Raw genomic sequence first — 20,686 nt, 5'->3', positions numbered from 1 at the left:
TCAACATGACCCATTCCAGGAGAGACACAATGCTCTGCTCCTGCGCTTCCCTCTGATATTATAATTGCCGTCACCTGTGTTGAACTAGTTGCTTGTTAAGAAAGGTGATAGCAATCCTAAAATAAGTAGGCATGGCCAACAACCATCGATAATTCATAGTCATTGATGGTTTCTGGCTGATGTTGAATAATACATTTTTGCCATCAATGGGGGAGAATCAGATGTTTGCCTTCATCGATGGTGAAACATAACACCTGTGATGCCCTGCCCCTGGAACTGATTGGCCCATGAGCCAGTCTGTCACATAAAACGGATAACCATCAGTTGGTGAAACCACAATTACATACTGTGGAAGGCTACCATCAATGACTACATGCAATATCGCCATCGATGGCAACCACATCGATGGTCATCCCTAATATTGGCCCTTATTCTGATCTGTGCGGCCAGATCAGAATATGCGGCCAGGACCGTGCAGGCGAATCCCCGCCTTCCATACGGATCGCCACCTCCGTCCGTACGCGGATATGTGGCGGTCCGCATGAAAGTGGACGGGGATACGCCTCCTCCATCTTGGGAGCAGCCCCTGCATTCGATGGTCGCCGACCATCGAATGCAGGGCCGCACGCTCCACCAGCTCCCGCCACCCTAGACCACACGGACACTTGTCCGTATGAAATCATGTATGGGGGCGGGCAGCTGACATCCGGCGATGTCAGATGCCCGCCCCCTACACATGCGTCACGGCTTTATTACCATGCATACGCCCATGAAACGCGGGGCGTATGCATAGGGTAATGAGGCTAAGTAGCCCCTCACGCCCCTCTCCGCCCCCTGTGCGGCGTCTAAAAAAAACGTACGGCGAAACCGCTTGCACATGCGCAGAGTGACCTCTGCACATGCGCAGACGAAAAACATCGGTACGACCGCAAGCGGCAAACACCGCACCAACCAGAATAAGGGCCTAAGAGAGAAGTCCAAGAAATCTAGAAAAGAGCATTTTGTCCATTTTGGAGTAGGTCAAGTTGGAAGGTATGTAATATTATATATATGTGGATGTTTTGGTGCTGCAAGCTGGCACTCTAGTCGGTAAGGATGACACCAGTTAAAGTTCTCCAGACAGACTAGCTCGTGGGCCAATCAAATCCAGGGACAGGGCATGACACGTGTTATGTTGCACCATCGATGAAGGCAAACATCTGATTCTCCCCCCATTGGTGGCAATATATATATATATATATATATATATATATATATATATATATATTTATTATGTCACTAACACACTCACTGTTACTGTAGTTTAGGGGAGGATGAGGTCAGACCCAGACAGTTTGCATTGTTAGGCTCCACCCATTCCTAGCATAATGCCACAATTCCCAGGTCTGTGTGAAGGGGTGGGGCAAAATTGACGTGATTCTTTTGTATTATGTCATATTATACCCTTCCCCTCACCATAGACCCGCTACTCATTAAATTATGCTGTGAGGGGCGGGGCTTTGTCGGTCCGAGTGCAGATGTTTAAAAGAAAACTGGGGGTGGGGTTTGAAGTTACTGGGTACCCCCCCCCCCTTTTGTGCGATAGTGCATACCCCCTGGTAGTCACTTTCTATTCTCCAGTGAGTGTTACACTAACAATGGTTATATGTTAGTGACACTATATGAAATTTAGTGAAAATACAGTTGAAAAAAGCTGGGCGGATCTAATCTCCATCATTATACATTGCTATAATCTTATTATAACTGCTCATGTTGGTAGTCATAAGGCCCCCTTACATTTGTCCGACTTGTCATAACGACAAGTCGGACCCGATTGTCCCAGCAGCTCCCCAGGAGGGATCACATGCGATGGCACTTCATGTGCCAAGTTTTGCATGTGATAAATCGCATGCGATTTATCACATGCCACTCCCGGGGAGCTGCAGGGACAATGGGAGCGGGGGACAGCAGCAGGAATATGCCCGCAAACAGAGAGTGGGCAGGGGGGGGGGGGGGGTCGGGGTGCAGGGAGCCGGGCAGGAAGCCGCTGGGCAGGGAGCAGGGGGGGGGCGGCGGCGCAGAGTACCAGGGAGCCGGGCAGGAGAACACGATGCAGCAGCAGCACTTCCAAAGAAAAAGAAAAACCCCATACAAACGAATAGGAAGCCATTGATTGGCTGAGACCTCTCTCAGCCAATGAGCGATTGGCTGAGAGAGGTCTCAGCCAATCGCTGATTGGCTGAAAGAGGTCTCAGCCAATGAATGGCTTCCTATGCGTTTGTATGGCCCTTTTTTTTTTTAAGTGCTGCTGCTGCAGCGTCTTCTCGTGCCCGGCTCCCTGGTACTCTGCGCCGCCCCCCCCTGCTCCCGCTGATGCTGCCCGGCTCCCTGCGCCTGACTCTGGTAGGTCCCCTGTTGTGGGGGAGCACGGCTCCGGGCAGCACATAAGATTTAGCAAATCTTATGTGCAGCCCGTCCGACCTCCCATCTCCGATCCGATGCGCACGGGGCTGCGCATCGGGTCGGAGGGGATGTCACCATATGCGATTTGGGACGATTTCACGGCCCGATTCATACAAATCGGGCAAAATCGTGCCCAAATCGCATAATGTAAGGGGGCCTATAGTTATAACAATAACTTATAAGCCACAATGGTGACACTCCAGCTGATTCCACTGGGCGCTGTACGCGGTGCTGAACTCCTGCTTCTACTCAATCTACTGATCTGTGCTAGTGCTTCTATGGTAAAAAGTGACTGCACTGTTATGTAGAGTTATGTAGTCACAGCTCATGGTGTCTCCTCCTCTGCACCTTATAGACAGGCAAGTCTGCCAAAGTGAGGAGGATCATGGTCCAGCCCATTAGTGCTGAGAAGCCCCCCAACACCAGCGGCACCACTCCTCTACGTGTGGTGGGCAAACCTCTGGCACAGGAGGACATGGTCGTGCCCATTACTGTGAAGGTGGGGACACCTCTGGCGCAGGAGGACATCTACCTGCCCAGTGAGGGTAAGCTTATGTACGGGCTGGATGTAAGCTTCCCCAGGTTTTATGTACGGGCTGGATGTAAGCTTCCCCAGGTTTTATGTACGGGCTGGATGTAAGCTTCCCCAGGTGTTATGTACGGGCTGGATGTAAGCTTCCCCAGGTGTTATGTACGGGCTGGATGTAAGCTTCCCCAGGTGTTATGTACGGGCTGGATGTAAGATTCCCCGGGTGTTATGTACGGGCTGGATGTAAGATTCCCCGGGTTTTATATACGGGCTGGATGTAAGCTTCCCCAGGTTATATGTACGGGCTGGATGTAAGCTTCCCCAGGTGTTATGTACGGGCTGGATGTAAGCTTCCCAGGTGTTATGTACGGGCTGGATGTAAGCTTCCCCAGGTGTTATGTATAGGCTGGATGTAAGCTTCCCCAGGTGTTATGTATGGGCTGGATGTAAGCTTCCCCAGGTGTTATGTACAGGCTGGATGTAAGGTTCCCCGGGTTATATGTACGGGCTGGATGTAAGCGTCCCCAGGTGTTATGTACGGGCTGGATGTAAGGTTTCCCGGGTTATATGTACGGGCTGGATGTAAGCTTCCCCAGGTGTTATGTACGGGCTGGATGTAAGACTCCCAGGTGTTATGTACGGGCTGGATGTAAGCTTCCTCAGGTGCTATGTACGGGCTGGATGTAAGCTTACCCAGGTGTTATGTACGGGCTGGATGTAAGCTTCCCCATGTGTTATGTACGGGCTGGATGTAAGCCTCCCCAGGTGTTATGTATGGGCTGGATGTAAGCTTCCTCAGGTGTTATGTACGGGCTGGATGTAAGCTTCCTCAGGTGTTATGTACGGGCTGGATGTAAGCTTCCCCAGGTGTTATGTATGGGCTGGATGTAAGCTTCCTCAGGTGTTATATACAGGCTGGATGTAAGCTTCCCCATGTGTTATGTACGGGCTGGATGTAAGCTTCCCCAGGTGTTATGTACGAGCTGGATGTAAGCTTCCCCAGGTGTTATGTACGAGCTGGATGTAAGCTTCCCCAGGTGTTATGTACGGTCTGGATGTGAGATTCCCCAGGATGTTGCCCATAACAAGCAATCTGATTCTGTCTATCACTTTCTAACAATATATACAGATTCCTCGGACAGTGGCAGCTGTGAATCTGATACCAGCAGCTGTGAATCTGAAACCAGCAGCAGCTCCAGCATAGGGCACCTCACGGCAGCATCACCTCCACCACCAGATGCTGCAGTGGTAGCAGCTGTGAATGCTATTATCTCAGAGAGAGTAGCATTTTACTTGTTCGGTGCAGGTAAGCTTCCACAGGTGTTATGTATGGGTAGTATGTAAACTTCCCCATGTGTTATGTACGGGCTGGATGTAAGCTTCCCCAGGTGTTATGTATGGGTAGTATGTAAACTTCCCCATGTGTTATGTATGGGCCGGATGTAAGCATCCCCAGGTGTTATGTACAGGCTGGATGTAAGCTTCCCCAGGTGTTATATACGGGCTGGATGTAAGCTTCCCCAGGTGTTATGTATGGGTAGTATGTAAACTTCCCCATGTGTTATGTATGGGCCGGATGTAAGCAATCCCAGGTGTTATGTACGGGCTGGATGTAAGCTTCCCCCAGGTGTTATGTACGGGCTGGATGTAAGCTTCCCCCCTGGTGTTATGTACGGGCTGGATGTAAGCTTCCCCCCTGGTGTTATGTACGGGCTGGATGTAAGCGTCCCCAGGTGTTATGTACAGGCTGGATGTAAGCTTCCCAAGGTGTTATGTACGGGCTGGATGTAAGCTTCCCCAGGTGTTATGTAATAGGCTGGGAGTTCTGTGACAGGCAGGTAACTAGTATATATGTAATAAGCTGGGAGTTCTGTGACAGGCAGGTAATTAGTATACAGTATATGTAATAGGCTGGGAGTTCTGTGACAGGCAGGTAACTAGTATGTATGTAATAGGCTGGGAGTTCTGTGACAGGCAGGTAACTAGTATATATGTAATAAGCTGGGAGTTCTGTGACAGGCAGGTAACTAGTATGTATGTAATAAGCTGGGAGTTCTGTGACAGGCAGGTAACTAGTATATATGTAATAGGCTGGGAGTTCTGTGACAGGCAGGTAACTAGTATGTATGTAATAGGCTGGGAGTTCTGTGACAGGCAGGTAACTAGTATATATGTAATAAGCTGGGAGTTCTGTGACAGGCAGGTAACTAGTATGTATGTAATAAGCTGGGAGCTCTGTGACAGGCAGGTAACTAGTATATATGTAATAAGCTGGGGGTTCTGTGACAGGCAGGTAACTAGTATATATGTAATAGGCTGGGAGCTCTGTGACAGGCAGGTAACTAGTATATATGTAATAAGCTGGGAGTTCTGTGACAGGCAGGTAACTAGTATATATGTAATAAGCTGGGAGTTCTGTGACAGGCAGGTAACTATTATATATGTAATAGGCTGGGAGTTCTGTGACAGGCAGGTAACTAGTATATATGTAATAGGCTGGGAGCTCTGTGACAGGCAGGTAACTAGTATATATGTAATAAGCTGGGAGTTCTGTGACAGGCAGTTAACTAGTATATATGTAATAAGCTGGGAGTTCTGTGACAGGCAGGTAACTAGTATATATATAATAGGCTGGGAGTTCTGTGACAGGCAGGTAAGAAATATATATGTAATAAGCTGGGAGTTCTGTGACAGGCAGGTAACTAGTATATATGTAATTGGCTGGGAGTTCTGTGACAGGCAGGTAACTAGTATGTATGTAATAAGCTGGGAGCTCTGTGACAGGCTGGTGACAAGTATATATGTAATAAGCTGGGAGTTCTTTGACAGGCAGGTAACTAGTATATATGGAATAGGCTGGGAGTTCTGTGACAGGCAGGTAACTAGTATATATGTAATAAGCTGGGAGTTCTGTGACAGGCTGGTAACTAGTATATATGTAATTGGCTGGGAGTTCTGTGACAGGCAGGTAACTAGTATGTATGTAATAAGCTGGGAGTTCTGTGACAGGCAGGTAACTAGTATGTATGTAATAAGCTGGGAGCTCTGTGACAGGCAGGTAACTAGTATATATGTAATAAGCTGGGAGATCTGTGACAGGCTGGTAACTAGTATATATGTACATAGGCGAATCTAGAAATATGTTAATGGGTGGTCCCAGGCTCAACCTCCCAGAAAGCATGACCATTGCGCGGCTAAGCCGCGCGGCGAAAAAGGGGCATGATCTCGTGAAAGGAGGCGTGACATCGCAAAAAGGGGCGTGGTATTATACGATTGATATGGGACACATGGGGGCACCCATAGAATTATAGGGCACACATGCGGGCACCCCTGGACTGATATTGCACATATGCGGGCAACCCTGGACTGATAAGGGACAAATTATTCCCACCAATAGCACCTGCTACCTAACCTTTTGGTGACAAAAAGTGCTATGTAAAACCCCATTCCCTGGGGCAGTGCACCCTCAGGGCTGCTGCCTGTCCCCCCTCCCCAAATAACAGCAGAGTAACCATTTTTAAAAATATGGGGGCCATAAAATAATGACCAAGATTCCTTGTTCTCCCCTTCTCCCCCAACACAACACAACACCCCACCCTATCCCATGCCACCATAAATGCAAAAGGGCACCTTAGAAAAAAAAACCTCTTCCTTACTTTGTTTGATAGGCTGGCTCACTTCAGCTACTCGGCTGCTCCACAATCCAGTCCAGCCGCCCTGCCCGCTGTGCCCACTCTGCTACACACAGTAATTCCCATTACACATAATGCCACACACAGTAATGCCCATTACATATAATACCACGCACAGTAATGGCCATTACACATAATGCCACGCACAGTAAAGGCCATTACACATAATGCCACGCACAGTAAAGGCCATTACACATAATGCCACGCACAGTAATGGCCATCACATATAATGACACGCACAGTAATACCCATCACACATTATGTCAGGGCTTGACAATAGGGACAGTGCATGTTAAAAATTTACACCATATTGCCTATTACACGTCACACAGCCATTACATAGTATACCACATGCCTTACACGTTATACCACACACTGTAATGCCCATTGCACGTTGGGCTTCACACTGTGATGCCCATTACGCTTCACACCATAATGACAATTACATATTAGGCCACATACCATAATACCAATTACATATTCGGCCACACACTGTTATGCCAATTACCTATTACGTCCCACACCATAAAGCCCATGACATATTATGCCCCACACCGAATTGCCTATTACACATTATGCCATATGCTGTAATGCCCGTTACACATTATTCCAAACACAGCAATGCCAATTACACAGTATGCCACACACCAAATGACCCATTACACCGGGGGGGTTTCATTCTCATTGCCACAGAGACTACATGCTTGTTGCAAGTGGTAATTACAGGCTTATTGCAGGAGGGATTACATGCCTGTTGCCCAGGGGGAGTACATGCTCATTGCCCAGGGGGATTACAGTCTCATTGTCTGGGGGAATTACATGCTTGTTGTCCACATATAATGCCCCCCTTAGTTCTACATACATAATGTCCCCCACAGAGCCACACACATAATGCTGACCCCTTAGTGTCACACACAATGCCCCAATAGTGCCACATACATACTGCCCCCCATAGTGCCACACATATAATGCCCCTGTAGTGCCACATGCTTAGTGCTCCCTGTAGTGCCACACACATATAATGCCCCCATTGTGCTATATACACAGTGGCATGTATATATGACAGAGCTGCCAGGAGCCTGCCACTGCAGTGGTGTGTGGGGACAAACCTGCTGCTGCCAGGCAGAGGAGGAAGGAGGCGCCTGGCGATGGAGCACCGGGCAGCATCCAGCCAGCGTCTTTAAAGGGTAGGAAGCGGCGGGGAGAGCGCATCATTAGGAGGTGCCTGTGTACCCAGGGGCGAATTTAGCGTATTCATTATGTTATGTTATACATACATACATATATTTTTACAAAAACAAATATTACAACCCAAAGGTTAACATATAATAGACGGTACACCTCAGTATAGTCAGTAATTTAATGTCCAATTAAAAAAAACACATAGCACAGCAGCTGAGTATAAATATGACAGAATAATCACTTGGGAAAACAGTTACACCTTCATCCTGGACTGTAACTTGCATATACACATATATATATATATATACATATATAAATATATATATATATACATATATATACACTACATCTAATATACAGGTGATAAGTTACCTGGAGGAGGCCACATTATCTCCTCAGCTTTCCAGAAACACTGGGGTTAATGATCCTTGGGCCGACTCCGTCTCTCACCCACATCGGAGCGGAGCTGTGAGCAAGGGGGTGAAACTGCACCCACTGGCCCGAGAGGAGTGGGGCACTGGGGAAGACAGTGGGCGGTTAGATACTGCCGAGTAGTGTGTCAGCTCAGGCTGTGAGCCGAATGGAGCCGTGCTGGGATGATGCCGCCACGGCAGGACTGCAGTCCTTCCTGTGCGACTCTGAGTGGGCAGCGCCGCTTCACGCTTGCTCTGCAGCCGCGGCGCTTACAGCTCCCGCCTTTTCTTCCCTTCCGACACAGCTTCTCAGTCCTGCACTGCGCCGGTACGCGGTGACGTCCCCCGCGCACCCGCGCAGTGCACTACTGGGAACGCTGAAGCCCTGAGAGGCTTCAGAATAAAATGGACTGTAAACTAAAATTTAAAGTTTAAATTGTGTACGGCGGTCTAATGGGTGGTCCGGTGCACCCCCGGACCACCCCCTATATGTAATAGGCCGGGAGTACTGTGAGTGGACAGGAGCTTGTTATCTCACCAGCCTGATTTCACCTTATACTTTTTACTGCTTTAAATCTACAGCAGTGTTAATTTTGTCAGGGATTTTCAGTGTAGTTTTAGTCTTAGTCACTTTCCTAAAATTTGACGAAAATAATGGTCACATTTTAGTCAGACTTTTTAATTTCGACTCTTTAGTCAGGTTTTAGTCAGTGGATCTTGACGAACATTTTCATCTAATTTTAGTCATTGATTTAGTCATAGCTTTGCCCAGTGGGGTAACTATTAAAATATTATATATTAAACATAGAAAGTACAGGGTACGTTTACTACAATGAAAAGAGGTGATGTTGCCCATAGCAACCACTCTGATTCTGTCTCTCATTTTCAGATGATACAGCATCTCTGGAGTCAACTGCTGACTGCTCTGATCTGAGGGACATGGCAGAAAGCCCGTCTGATACCAGCAGCACCGGCTCTATTGCGAGCAGAGACTCCTCCCCCAGGTAGGTTGCCGACACAATACGTGCGTCCTCCCTGCTCTGGTCCCTGGGGTAGATATCAGGTCTCTTGTCTTACAAACATGATATGATGTAGAAACGGTATCTCCATATCTGCCTGCAGCTGGGGCCGCTACAGAAGTTCTATCACACAGAGCGCTGATTGGCTGGTATTCTACTTGTATGACATACACGTATATATCATTATACTAACGAGTGTAACAATATAAGAAGGCCAAAATCGCTCAGTGTGTAGCCCCATTAGAGGAATCTCACATCACTGTACGCTGGGCTTTCTGTATGGGGCTGTCCTTGTCATGTCACACCCACAGCATCAGCGCTATGATTGGTCCAAAGAGGAATCACACAGATACATGTATTCAGTAAGGGCCAATAACATGGTGCAGGTGATATATAGCAGCAGGCCAGGGAATAATGAGAGGACTTGTACATGGCAAACGTTTGTGTCTTTACAATAACAGTCACTGATCAAAGTCTGTTTTTGTAGGAAGGACGTCTATAACAGCAGCATCTCTGTTGGCCTCATCTGGCAGGAGGAGGACGGCATGCCAAGGGTCGATTGTTAAACATGGACCTCGGACTCATTGAGTCACTTATATTTAATTGTTATTGATTTTGCATCAAACTAAATCATTATAGTTTATGCAGCAGTTAAAAGCCAGTCCTGTTGACGGCTATTCCCCCAAAGCCAGTCCTGTTGACGGCTATTCCCCCAAAGCCAGTCCTGTTGACGGCTATTCCTCCTACCCCTACAATGCCTGTCCTGTTGATGGGTAATCCCCCTACCCCCAATCTCTGTCTTCACAACTCCCTCTCTCCATATCCAGCAAGTTTGAAGCATCATTTTGCTTTCACTTTCTGGGGAGTAATTTGGTCGCTGAGCGGCCTCTGTTATTTCAACATTAAAAAGTCACACAAGTCAATCCGTGTCTGATGTGTTATTTCCCACCTACTACTTTGAATGTTCCCATTGTACTACTGTATAGGTCGGACCCATATTCATGTGTTAAATAGATGTTGGGAATGTAATGTGTAAAAAAAGAATATGGTAGGTTGGTGCAGTACTGTGGGCTATGAGGATCTGTGCAGCTACGTTGAGCCCCAGAGGTGACTGATGCTTCAACACTTGGGGGACCATTTACTAAGGATTGCATATACAATACGATCTGGGTGGGTTCATACCGCCCAGGATCGCATACAGTCAGTGGTGTAACTACAAAATATGTGCCCCCATATTCGCCATAATATTAAATCAGGCGAATATGGGGGCACATACCTAAAGTGAAGACACACAACCCTCACATCCCTTCACTTTGCCGCCGCCGGGTCTGTGGCCGGGACCTGCAGATCGGCTTGTCTGAGGTCCCGGCACTCCTCCTGCTAGGCTGCTGCTAATGAAAAATGCCCCATAAAAATAACTGCCCCCTTACAGCAGACCATTTTTAAGGATGCTAGAGGAGGCTGCCTACTCTAGCATCCTCAAAAATGGTCTGCTGTAAGGGGGAGGACATTTTGTCAGGGCCATTTTACACTAGCAGTTGTCCAGCAGGAGGAGTGCCGGGTATAGTGGGGAATTAGACACAAATATGAAATGATAAATGGGCCCCTTTGTCTCCTCACTGGGTTATGTATGGTTATCTACTCAGAGGATAGCTGCCATAGTGCTACACACACCCACATACAGCAGGGTACAATCAGGGGTAATGGCTAAATGGGACAGAACTATAGCCCTGAGATGATGCAGAACCTATTTTGCTGCAGTCATGTGTAACCTTCCCCTCCCCGCAGCCTTTCCTGAGTCCCCCCACTAGTGCCTAAACCTCCTTTCCCCAGCCGCATGCTAGCTAGCCCTGCGAATTTACCGGTTGGGATTCCTGCTGTCAGTTTCCCAGCATTGGAATCCTGATATATTCAGAGTTTATGTGCCGCTGTTGTGAGGGCAGCTGGGATGCCTGCATCAGTATACTGGTAACCGCATTCTGTCACACCACCTGCAACAACACGCAGACATTTCAGGTCCAGGCCCTTGTGCAGGCCTGGCGTCAGAGTGTGCAAAGGGTACACCCGTCCTGGGCCCCAAGAATCAGAGGGGCCCCGTTGTCTAGAGAAACATAAAACAGGGCAGCATTACTTACAAATAATATACATACTGAGTGTGCTGGACGCATATCCGTCATCGCTCAGTTATTTATTTATTTATTAACAGTTTCTTATATAGCGCATACATATTCCGCAGCGCTTTACAAAGCATAGTTATTACCAAAAACACATAACGAATTACAGCACAAGACAGTTTAGGACAAGTACATGGTTAATATGGATAGTTGCATCAGTGGACAGGACACTGAAGCAAGCATCAGGGTGGCAGAGGTTTATATATTCTAAGAAAGGCACATGAGGAGAGAGGGCCCTGCTCGTGAGAGCTTACATTCTAAAGGGGAGGGTTAGACAGACAGGGGTGACACAGAAGGGAAAGAGGTGAGCATAAACAGGTTAGTATGAGAGATGGTCGGGTTTTATGCAGGAGGGTGGGAAGAGGTCAGCTTAGTCCTTGATATTTTAAGTCTAAAAAAGAGCTGGGTCATCCAAGAGTAGATAGCAGAGAGACAGTTGAAGATATGAGTGAGGATAGAGGGAGAGCGATTAGGAAAGGAGTGGTAGATTTCAGTGTTATCAGCATAGATGTGATAGTGGAAGTCGAGTGAGCAAATGAGCTCACCCAGAGAGGACGTATAGAGATAGAGAAGAAGAGGGCCAAGAATAAAATTTTGGGGGACACCTAAAATCAATGGAAGAGCAGGTGAGGTGAGGTCATTAGAGGTACAGCTTGGCATTTTCAAAACTGACAGTGCAAATACAAGCATTAACAGTGATAGTAAATGTTGTTTGAATATGTAAAAATTATGATATTATGGTTGAATCGCCAGATTAAGCAGCCACAGGTAGTATGTTGTGAGAATAAATTGAACTCACTCAAAGTAGACTTTGGTTTCTCAGTTGTTGTTTCTGTTCTTCTGTTTCACTTCAGTGTAACGCCAGTATAACGCCACAGTTATATTTAAATTATGCCGCACTTTAAAAATGATGCACTTCAAAACTATTATGCACACAGCTAAACCATGCACACAGCCTATTCGGCCACAGCCTATGTAATTAGACAAAGAAATTGTCAGTTAGACAAAGAAATCTCAAATGTGCTGAAACCCTGCTCACAGTTAAGGAAGACTTAACCCCCCGACCTCCATCCTCTGGGCTATACAAGTCACTATGCTGCATCCGTGGCGTCGGGCCTTCCCTTCTTTTCTGGTCACCGCGGTCACCTAAAAAGAGCAGGACTGCACCAGGAGACACAACCCACAGCAGTTGCCGGATCTGTTGCCTGGCACCCTCTCCACCCATGAGAAGGCTGACACTCAGTCCAAATGTATTAAGCCTTAACAAGAGATAAAGTGGAAGGTGATAAAGAAAGGTAAAGGACCAGCCAAAAAAACCACAAGGAAAAGGAAGCCATTGTGGTTTGCGAAAGATGTAGCAAGTATTGTGAAAGCAAAAAAGTTGGCCTTTAAGAAATTTAAGCAGACGCAGAATAATGAAGACAAAGTGGTGTATCTTGTTAAACAGAAGGAGGCTAAGAAGGTAATCAGATGTGCAAAAGTACAGGTTGAGGAGAAAATGGCCCAGTCACTGGGTAAAGGGGGAAAAACTTTTTTTAGGTATATAAGTGAGAGGAGAAAAACAAAAAGTGTAATAATTAGACTGAAGACAGAGAGTGGAAGTTTTCTTGAGGGGGACAATGTAATAGCAGATCATATTAATAATTATTTCTGCTCAGTATTCACTGCTGAAAGAGAGGGGAAGGGGCCACAGTTAAGTTGCAAGTATAGTCAGAAAACTGAGGGAGAAACAAGTACATTTACAGAGGAGAAAGTCCTCAAAGAACTCTCAAAACTGAAAGTAGATAAATCAATGGGGCCAGATGGGATACATCCAAGGATACTAAAAGAGCTTAAAGGGGAGCTGGTAAAACCGTTAACAGAATTATTCAACCAGTCACTAGCTACTGGAGTAATCCCAGAGGACTGGAAAACAGCAAATGTAGTCCCACTGCACAAAAGTGGAAGCAAGGAAGAGGTAAGCAACTATCGACCAGTGAGGCTTACATCCGTAGTAGGAAAATTGATGGAAGCACTCTTAAAACAAAGAGTTGTAGAATATCTCAAAACCAGAAATTTACAGGATCCGAAACAGCATGGGTTTACTGGGGGAAACAAATCTTATTTACTTTTTTGACTAGGTAACTAAAGTAATAGACCAAGGTGGGGCTGTGGATGTAGCTTATCTAGACTTTAGTAAGTCTTTTGACACTGTCCCACATTGCAGACTGTTAAATAAACTTGAAAGCTTGGGATTGGATTCTAATACCCCTTTTACACCGCCTCAAAACTCCGGGTCTTCGGCTAGGACCTGAGCAGAGAGCGGTGTAAATGGGTACACCGGTTTGGATGACCCGGCTCCCATTTACATGAATGGGGGATGTCCAACCTGCAGACCGCAGCGTCCGCAGGTTGGAAGGGGGGGGGGACAGCCTGCGCTCCTGTCTGCTTAACTCTGCAGACAGCAGCGGCATCGAAGGAGGTGAATGGATGCCTGTGTGCGGCATCCATTCACCTCCCGGAGGGTGGGTGGGTGGGGAGGTGCACGGGGGCTGGGGGTAGCCCAGCAGCTTACCTTGGCGATCAGTGTATCCGGCGTGGATCACTGCGGTCCCGGCGCTTGGAGATGATGTCATCTCCAAGCGCCACCTCCGTCTACACTGCGGGTGGGCACCGCAGTGTAAATGGAGTAAATCCTGGATCCGACCCGGCTTGGATCCTTCTTCCAAATGCCGGGTTGGATCCGGGATTTTTTGTGTAAAAGGGGTATAAGATAGTTGAATGGATAAGATTGTGGTTACAGGACAGAAAACAGAGAGTTGTAGTAAACGGAGTACAGTCAAAGGAGGGAAACATTACAAGTGGAGTACCCCAGGGATATGTCCTTTTTAATATCTTTAATTGGTGGGTAAAATTGGGGGGGGGGGGGGGGGGGGGGGGGTCGGCATCGATGCGCCATTAAGGCATAAGGTCAGGACAACGCAATGACAATGCAGTGTTATTCTGGATGTTCAGAAGAAGAGTAAGCTTTGCTGTTGGTGGTGACAGCTGTGGTGAATTTAGGGCCCTAGGCCAGATACTGGGATGGGGCCCCTCATCCAATCCTTAGCATTATAATTTCTTTCCGGATTCATGCCCCTTACATTATTTTTACAAACATGGTGTAATGATTAGCATCACAGAACGAGGACATTGGTTCAATTCCCACCACGGGACTAACTATGGGGGCCACAACTGCATCCCTGAGGCAATGGAGAATGGTGGTGTTGTGGCTGTGTGCATTGCTGCTTCTCTATGTATGTGCAATGTGATATGATATCACACCACCACTTATTAACAGACAACCCCAAACCTTACCAACAGCTATTACAGTACATCTGACACCGCGCTAACATCACCAGATCTACCAGTCACCAATAACAATGCTGCAATTATTGTATATATTCCCCATCCCATTACACATTGCTGTATATTAATGAAGCATTGTACCTCTATTGTTTCAGCAATTAACATTTCTGATTTAAAATCGCCTTTTGGTCTACTTTATAACTACCAGTGACACATGCTTTGTAACTATATACCAGGGATGCAGTCAGCATCCCACCAGACAGGATGTCAGCATTCAGTATAGCGATGCTGGCGTCCCGGAGCCGGAACGTTGAAGAGATTAGGATGCCGATGCCGGAATACTGACTGGCAACTTCCCAATCGGGGAGTATGCAGGGAGCGGTAGTGGGGAAAGTGAGGTTAGGTTTAGACACTAGTGGGGGGACATAGGGTTAGGCTGTTGGAGGGGGGGGGGTTTGATTTAAACACTTACAAGGAGGATATGGTTAGGCACTAGCAGGGAGGGTTAGTGGCAGGCTGCGGGAGGGTTACGGTTTAGGCAGCTACAAGGGATTGTTAGGTAGGCGCTTGTGTCCCCATTACTAGAATTGTATCCCTATTAGAGGTGGGTTATCTTCTACTCCAGCTGCTCCAGAGCAAGGACTGCCGTTCTGCTAACACAGGTATACGGAATATATGCGATGGAGCCTGTGCTTTATCGGTATCGGTCTATGATTTGCAGGGCTACTCAGTAATGAGTGGTCCAAACTCGAATTGTGGTATATTTGGGGGGTTTTACTGAGCGCTCAGCTAGTTACTACAAAGTGTAGGGATACAAAGTGATCAGAAAGATTATGAGACAATGATGTACAGATGGAGCGCCTCTCAGCCAGTGCCGGGGATCGCCAGAATGTCCCTGCTGGCAAACGCTGCCGGAGCGGCGCTCCATCTGACTGGGACATGAAAGCATCTCACACGCATGCGCCTCCCAGTTTTCAGGCGGCGGGGGATGGGAACCCTGCCCGTCTCCACTTCAGGAAGACGGGCAGGGTTATTGGGGGTGTGGGGAGGCGGTGGGGCCGGCAGGCAACGACGAGGACTGACGGGGAGCTCAGTTGGAAGGAGACGCATGAGCATATGGTGCGCGCGCATCCTCTTCCAGCGGCTGGTGATCCGACCGCCAGACACCCGCTAAACGAGAGCGGCTCCATCTGTATAACAGGATGATGGTTACATGTCAATCAGTACTGTGAGACAAATATGTGCATAAAGATGTATTGTTAAAAAAAAAAAAATAATGTGGTGCCTGGGATTTGTAGTCCACAGGTCAGTCCTCGCAGTATCACTCTTAGGGTATGGTATAGCATACTGACAGTTGGGATTCCGACATTCGTTTCTCCGACATCAGAATCCCAACTGTCAGGAGTACGACAGAGCTCACCACTTATTCTCTTCCGGCACCCCACTCTTATCGGGTAATCTTTTAGGGACCCAGTACACCATAGGACCCCCCACCTGGGACCTATGTTCCCCTCAGGTGACCACAGCAGACTAAATGGGCAGAACATAAGGTGCCAGTTTTTTGATGAATATTGTGAAATTAACGTTCAGAGTACTAATCCAATCAATAATAAATGAAACAGGGCCTGTAGCAAAAATATGGTTTTATTTCCAGTAGGGATATAGGATCAAGTGAAATCAAACTAGTTTGTGAATGACAGCCGGAGCGTGGCGTCCCCCTACCGGGTGCTTACCCTCTCTGTTGTTAGGAGCTGACAGCCCCGCAGTCTAGCCGGTGCTAAGGAGTGTCGGTGCAGTCCCTGGGAGTGCTTATCGGAGGATGTCCTGGTGAGGAGCTGGAGCAGAGGCAGGGGTGAGCGTCCGTGTTCGCTCAATCCCCTGAGTGCACTTACGGGTTAGCAGGGGCCCCCGCCATAGGAAGTGTGATGTTGCAGCTTGATGCTTTCTAACTGCACTGTGGAATGGATGTAAATAGGAAAGTCTGTGTCTGCCATACAACGCAGGTATATGTCACCTCACATCCTTTGAACATTACCATTGAAACACAGCCGTCACCAGCATTACACTGTCAACCCACACTGCCATCACTATCAATGACAGTACATCAGCACACACTGCATCACTACAAGCACACACTGCACCACTACCAGCACACACTCAACCGCTACCATAACACACTGCACCGCTACCAGCACACACTACACCGCTACCATAATACACTGCACCGCTACCATAACACACTGCACCGCTACCATAACACACTGCACCACTACCATCACACACTGCACCGCTACCAGCACAGACTGCACCACTACCATAACACACTGCACCGCTACCATCACACACTGCACCGCTACCAGCACACACTACACCGCTACCATAATACACTGCACCGCTACCATAACACACTGCACCGCTACCATAACACACTGCACCACTACCATCACACACTGCACCGCTACCAGCACAGACTGCACCACTACCATAACACACTGCACCGCTACCATAACACACTACACCGCTACCATAATACACTGCACCGCTACCATAACACACTGCACCGCTACCATAACACACTGCACCGCTACCATCACACACTGCACCGCTACCAGCACACACTGCACCGCTACCAGCACACACTGCAGTGCATCACTATCACTGACATTTCACTATCTGCACCGCTACCAGCACACACTGCACTGCTACCAGCACACACTGCACCACTTCCATAACACACTGCACCACTACCAGCACACACTGCACCGCTACCAGCACACACTGCACCGCTACCAGCACACACTGCACCGCTACCAGCACACACTGCACCGCATCACTATCACTGACATTTCACTCTCTGCACCACTACCATAACACACTGCACCGCTACCAGCACACACTGCACCACTGACTACCATCACACACTGCACCGCTACCAGCACACACTGCACCGCTACCAGCACACACTGCACTGCATCGCTATCACTGACATTTCACTCTCTGCACACACTGCAAACTCACACATCACATTGCATCACTATATACAATCAGGCAATAAGCATACACTGTATAACTGCATACACCCCAAATCAGCACACTGTTATTACAGTCCCTGGCAGCTTGCCTTGCACAGTAACCCTCCTCCATACAACAGTGACTCACCTGTCCTAACTATGGCAGCTATACTTCATTTTCAGCATCTTCTGAGACAGGGACCCAGCATAGTAAAGCCCACTCGTTGCCTGTAGTAGCCGAGGAGCTGGCACAGGAAAAACAGACAGCTGCACAGTAATGAGAAGCTTATTCTCTTAGCTCCCCCTACTGGCACCTGGAGGAAAATGCTTGTAATTTACAAGCAGAGGAAGATACCTATTACTGACGGCTGCTCCTTTTCTCCTGCTAGAAGTAACAGCTTCCGCACACCAGGGTCGGATTCCGGGCCCACGGCCAGGGTCCCAAGGGACCCGTGGCTGGGCCTCCAATGCAGACTGTCAACACTGACTGCATAGCAGGACTCTGTGGGCCTATTTTCAGTGGTGGGCCTGGATCTACAGCTCCATTTGACCCATTGTTAATCCGGCCCTGGTCCTAAAATACAGGGTGAGGTGGCATTCCAGTCATAAAAAAAATACTGAAAGCCAAAACTTGGTAGACAACATTTCAGCACCTTTTATGTGGTCACCTAAGTTTACCACACCATATACCCCTTATACAAATCATGCAACACAATCCTAACCCACTTATACTGTATTTGCTTCTTACACAATATGCCACATGGATCGAGCCAAAATACACACTATACCAAACGGATTGAGCCAAAATTCACAACATGCTTCATAAACAGGGATAAAAAGGCGCGCATGAAAAATTTACACCATAATGCCCATTACATGTTAAGCCACACACCATAATTTCCATTATGTATTATGCCAAACACCATAATGCCTATTTAAAATTATACTACATAAGTGCTGCTTACCTACATGCTCATTGCCAGGGGTTCAATGCTCATTGCCAGAGGTTCCATGCTCATTGCCATGTGGGATTACATGCTCATTTCCAAGGGGGAATACATGCTCACTGTAACTGTGGGACAGCCGCTGCCGGGCAGAAGTGATAGTCATTGACAGCCGGGCAAAGAGCGGGGGGGAGGGGGGGGGGCTACCCGGCCATATTCAGAGCACTGAAGAGGCCGGGGATGGTCGCATGGACGTGGAGCTCCGTCCCCCATCCACGGAGCTCAACTATCCCCGGCCTCAGGAGCAGCGTGCGGCAGAGGGGACGAAGACAGGCAGAGGAGGCGGGCAGGTAGTGGCTGAAGCGGAGGAAGCGTGCGCCGCAAGCCGTGGACGATGCAGCCGGAGCTGGGAGAAGGCTGACCGCACGCACCTTCACTGGGCGGGTGTGAGATCATCTCACAGGCGCCACTCACCCCCGGGACCCGCCGAGCACTCGACGCAATCGCTGAGCTGCCTGTGGCTTCTAGAGAATTGATCCCTGGATCATGTGGTGCAGTCGCGGCTTCTCCTGCCGGATCTGACGCGGCCGGCACATCACGGGTGACGCGGCTGGCGCATCGTGGCCGAGTAGTGAGCAACACCATCAGCCGGGGGAAACCCTAGGACCACCTTCACTACCCTATGGATGCAGAGGGCCGGGCAAAAGCAGACCAGCGGACCTGGTGAGAAGGGACCCATCCCCCCAGCTAGGACAGAAGGCAGATCAGCCAGGGGGACCCCCGGCAATACATCCAGAGGCCGGTAGGACCCCCCCAACAGGCCACACCAGCCCCGGGTAACCCTGCGGCAGCTCTGCATCCTCCCCCCTCCACTGACTCTCCCCCGGCCTCACTGAGTCTTGAGTCTTTCTACCCCCCCCCCCCCCCCATAGGTGCCGATTTATGATTTTGCTGGTGGGTGCTCAAGCCAAAAATATAGGGGAGTGGCTTCATGGGGAAGGGGTGTGGCCACAAAATAATACCAATATACATTACGTAGTACAGTTGTCTCTAATATTCAAATTATGGTAGCAGTGTCAAGTACATAAATGCCCCCACAGTGCTAAGTACATAAATGCCCCCACAGTGCCAAGTATATAAATGCCCCCACAGTACCTGTGCCGGCAATGAGGGAGGGGCAGGGCTGGCGCCACCACTAGGCAGGTCTAGGCATTTGCATAGGGCGCCGGCCACTGGAGGGCGGTACTGAGCCGCCGAGGAGAGCCGAGAAGCTATACAAACACTAAACTACAACTCCCAGAATGCTCCTGACCAGGAAAAGACCACAGCCTTTACTGATTGCCTATTGCTGTGACTATTGAACACTGATTGGCTGCTGTATGACAGCCAGAGAGTGCAGGCACATCGGTCGCTCAGCTATACACCACCCGGAATATGGCAGCGTGTGTGGGCCCTGCGTGCCATCTACTGCTGCAGGGGAATATCCTCCTCGTTAGGCAATGGCGAACTGTCAGGAGGGACTGCCCTTCAGAGGCTGCAGGTGAGGCAGTGAGAACGCGCCAGACTACCGCCCCCCACGCGCCGGACTCCCGTCTGTGATTCCCCCCCCCCCTCCTCTGTTCATCCCATAGCAATCTAGCGCTGCACCCCCTCCAGAGCACGTGGGTTGTGTCTGCCCCCTCCTAAGGGGCAATACCCGTGCTGGACAGCCCCAGGCAACCTACCCCCCCTCCCCAGAGAGGAGCGAGCGGGCGGGCGGGGGGGTAGGTTGCCTGGGGCGCTCACAGGGTTTGCACCGGCCCTGGGGAGGGGGAGTGCGGTGGGACATGGGCGGAAGGGCTGCTGCTGAGCTACTCAGTCAGTGTGCACTATGTGCACAGCACGCACAGGCTAGCCTGCATCACATCCACCTAATACTCTGCGGATAGAATACACTCCTCCCAGCATACTGTT

General features: G+C 48.8%; 1 protein-coding gene across 1 annotated transcript in view; it reads right to left on the bottom strand.

Moving 5' to 3' along the window:
- LOC146059195 (uncharacterized) overlaps positions 1-18,050 on the bottom strand; it is a 25,777-nt gene extending 7,727 nt beyond the window's left edge. The window contains exons 1-2 of the mRNA XM_083171318.1: positions 17,938-18,050; positions 16,512-16,732 (exon numbers count right to left, since the gene is read on the bottom strand). The gene's annotated coding sequence lies outside the window, so the exon portion shown is untranslated. The remainder of the gene's footprint in view (positions 1-16,511; positions 16,733-17,937) is intronic.
- Positions 18,051-20,686: the final 2,636 nt, after the last annotated feature.

This window comes from Crinia signifera, chromosome 2 (genome assembly GCF_055691185.1).
Source record: "Crinia signifera chromosome 2, ASM5569118v1, whole genome shotgun sequence".
NCBI lineage: Eukaryota > Metazoa > Chordata > Amphibia > Anura > Myobatrachidae > Crinia > Crinia signifera.
The sequence above is the reverse complement of the archived record's forward strand: the minus strand, read 5'-3'. Positions and strand labels throughout refer to the sequence as shown.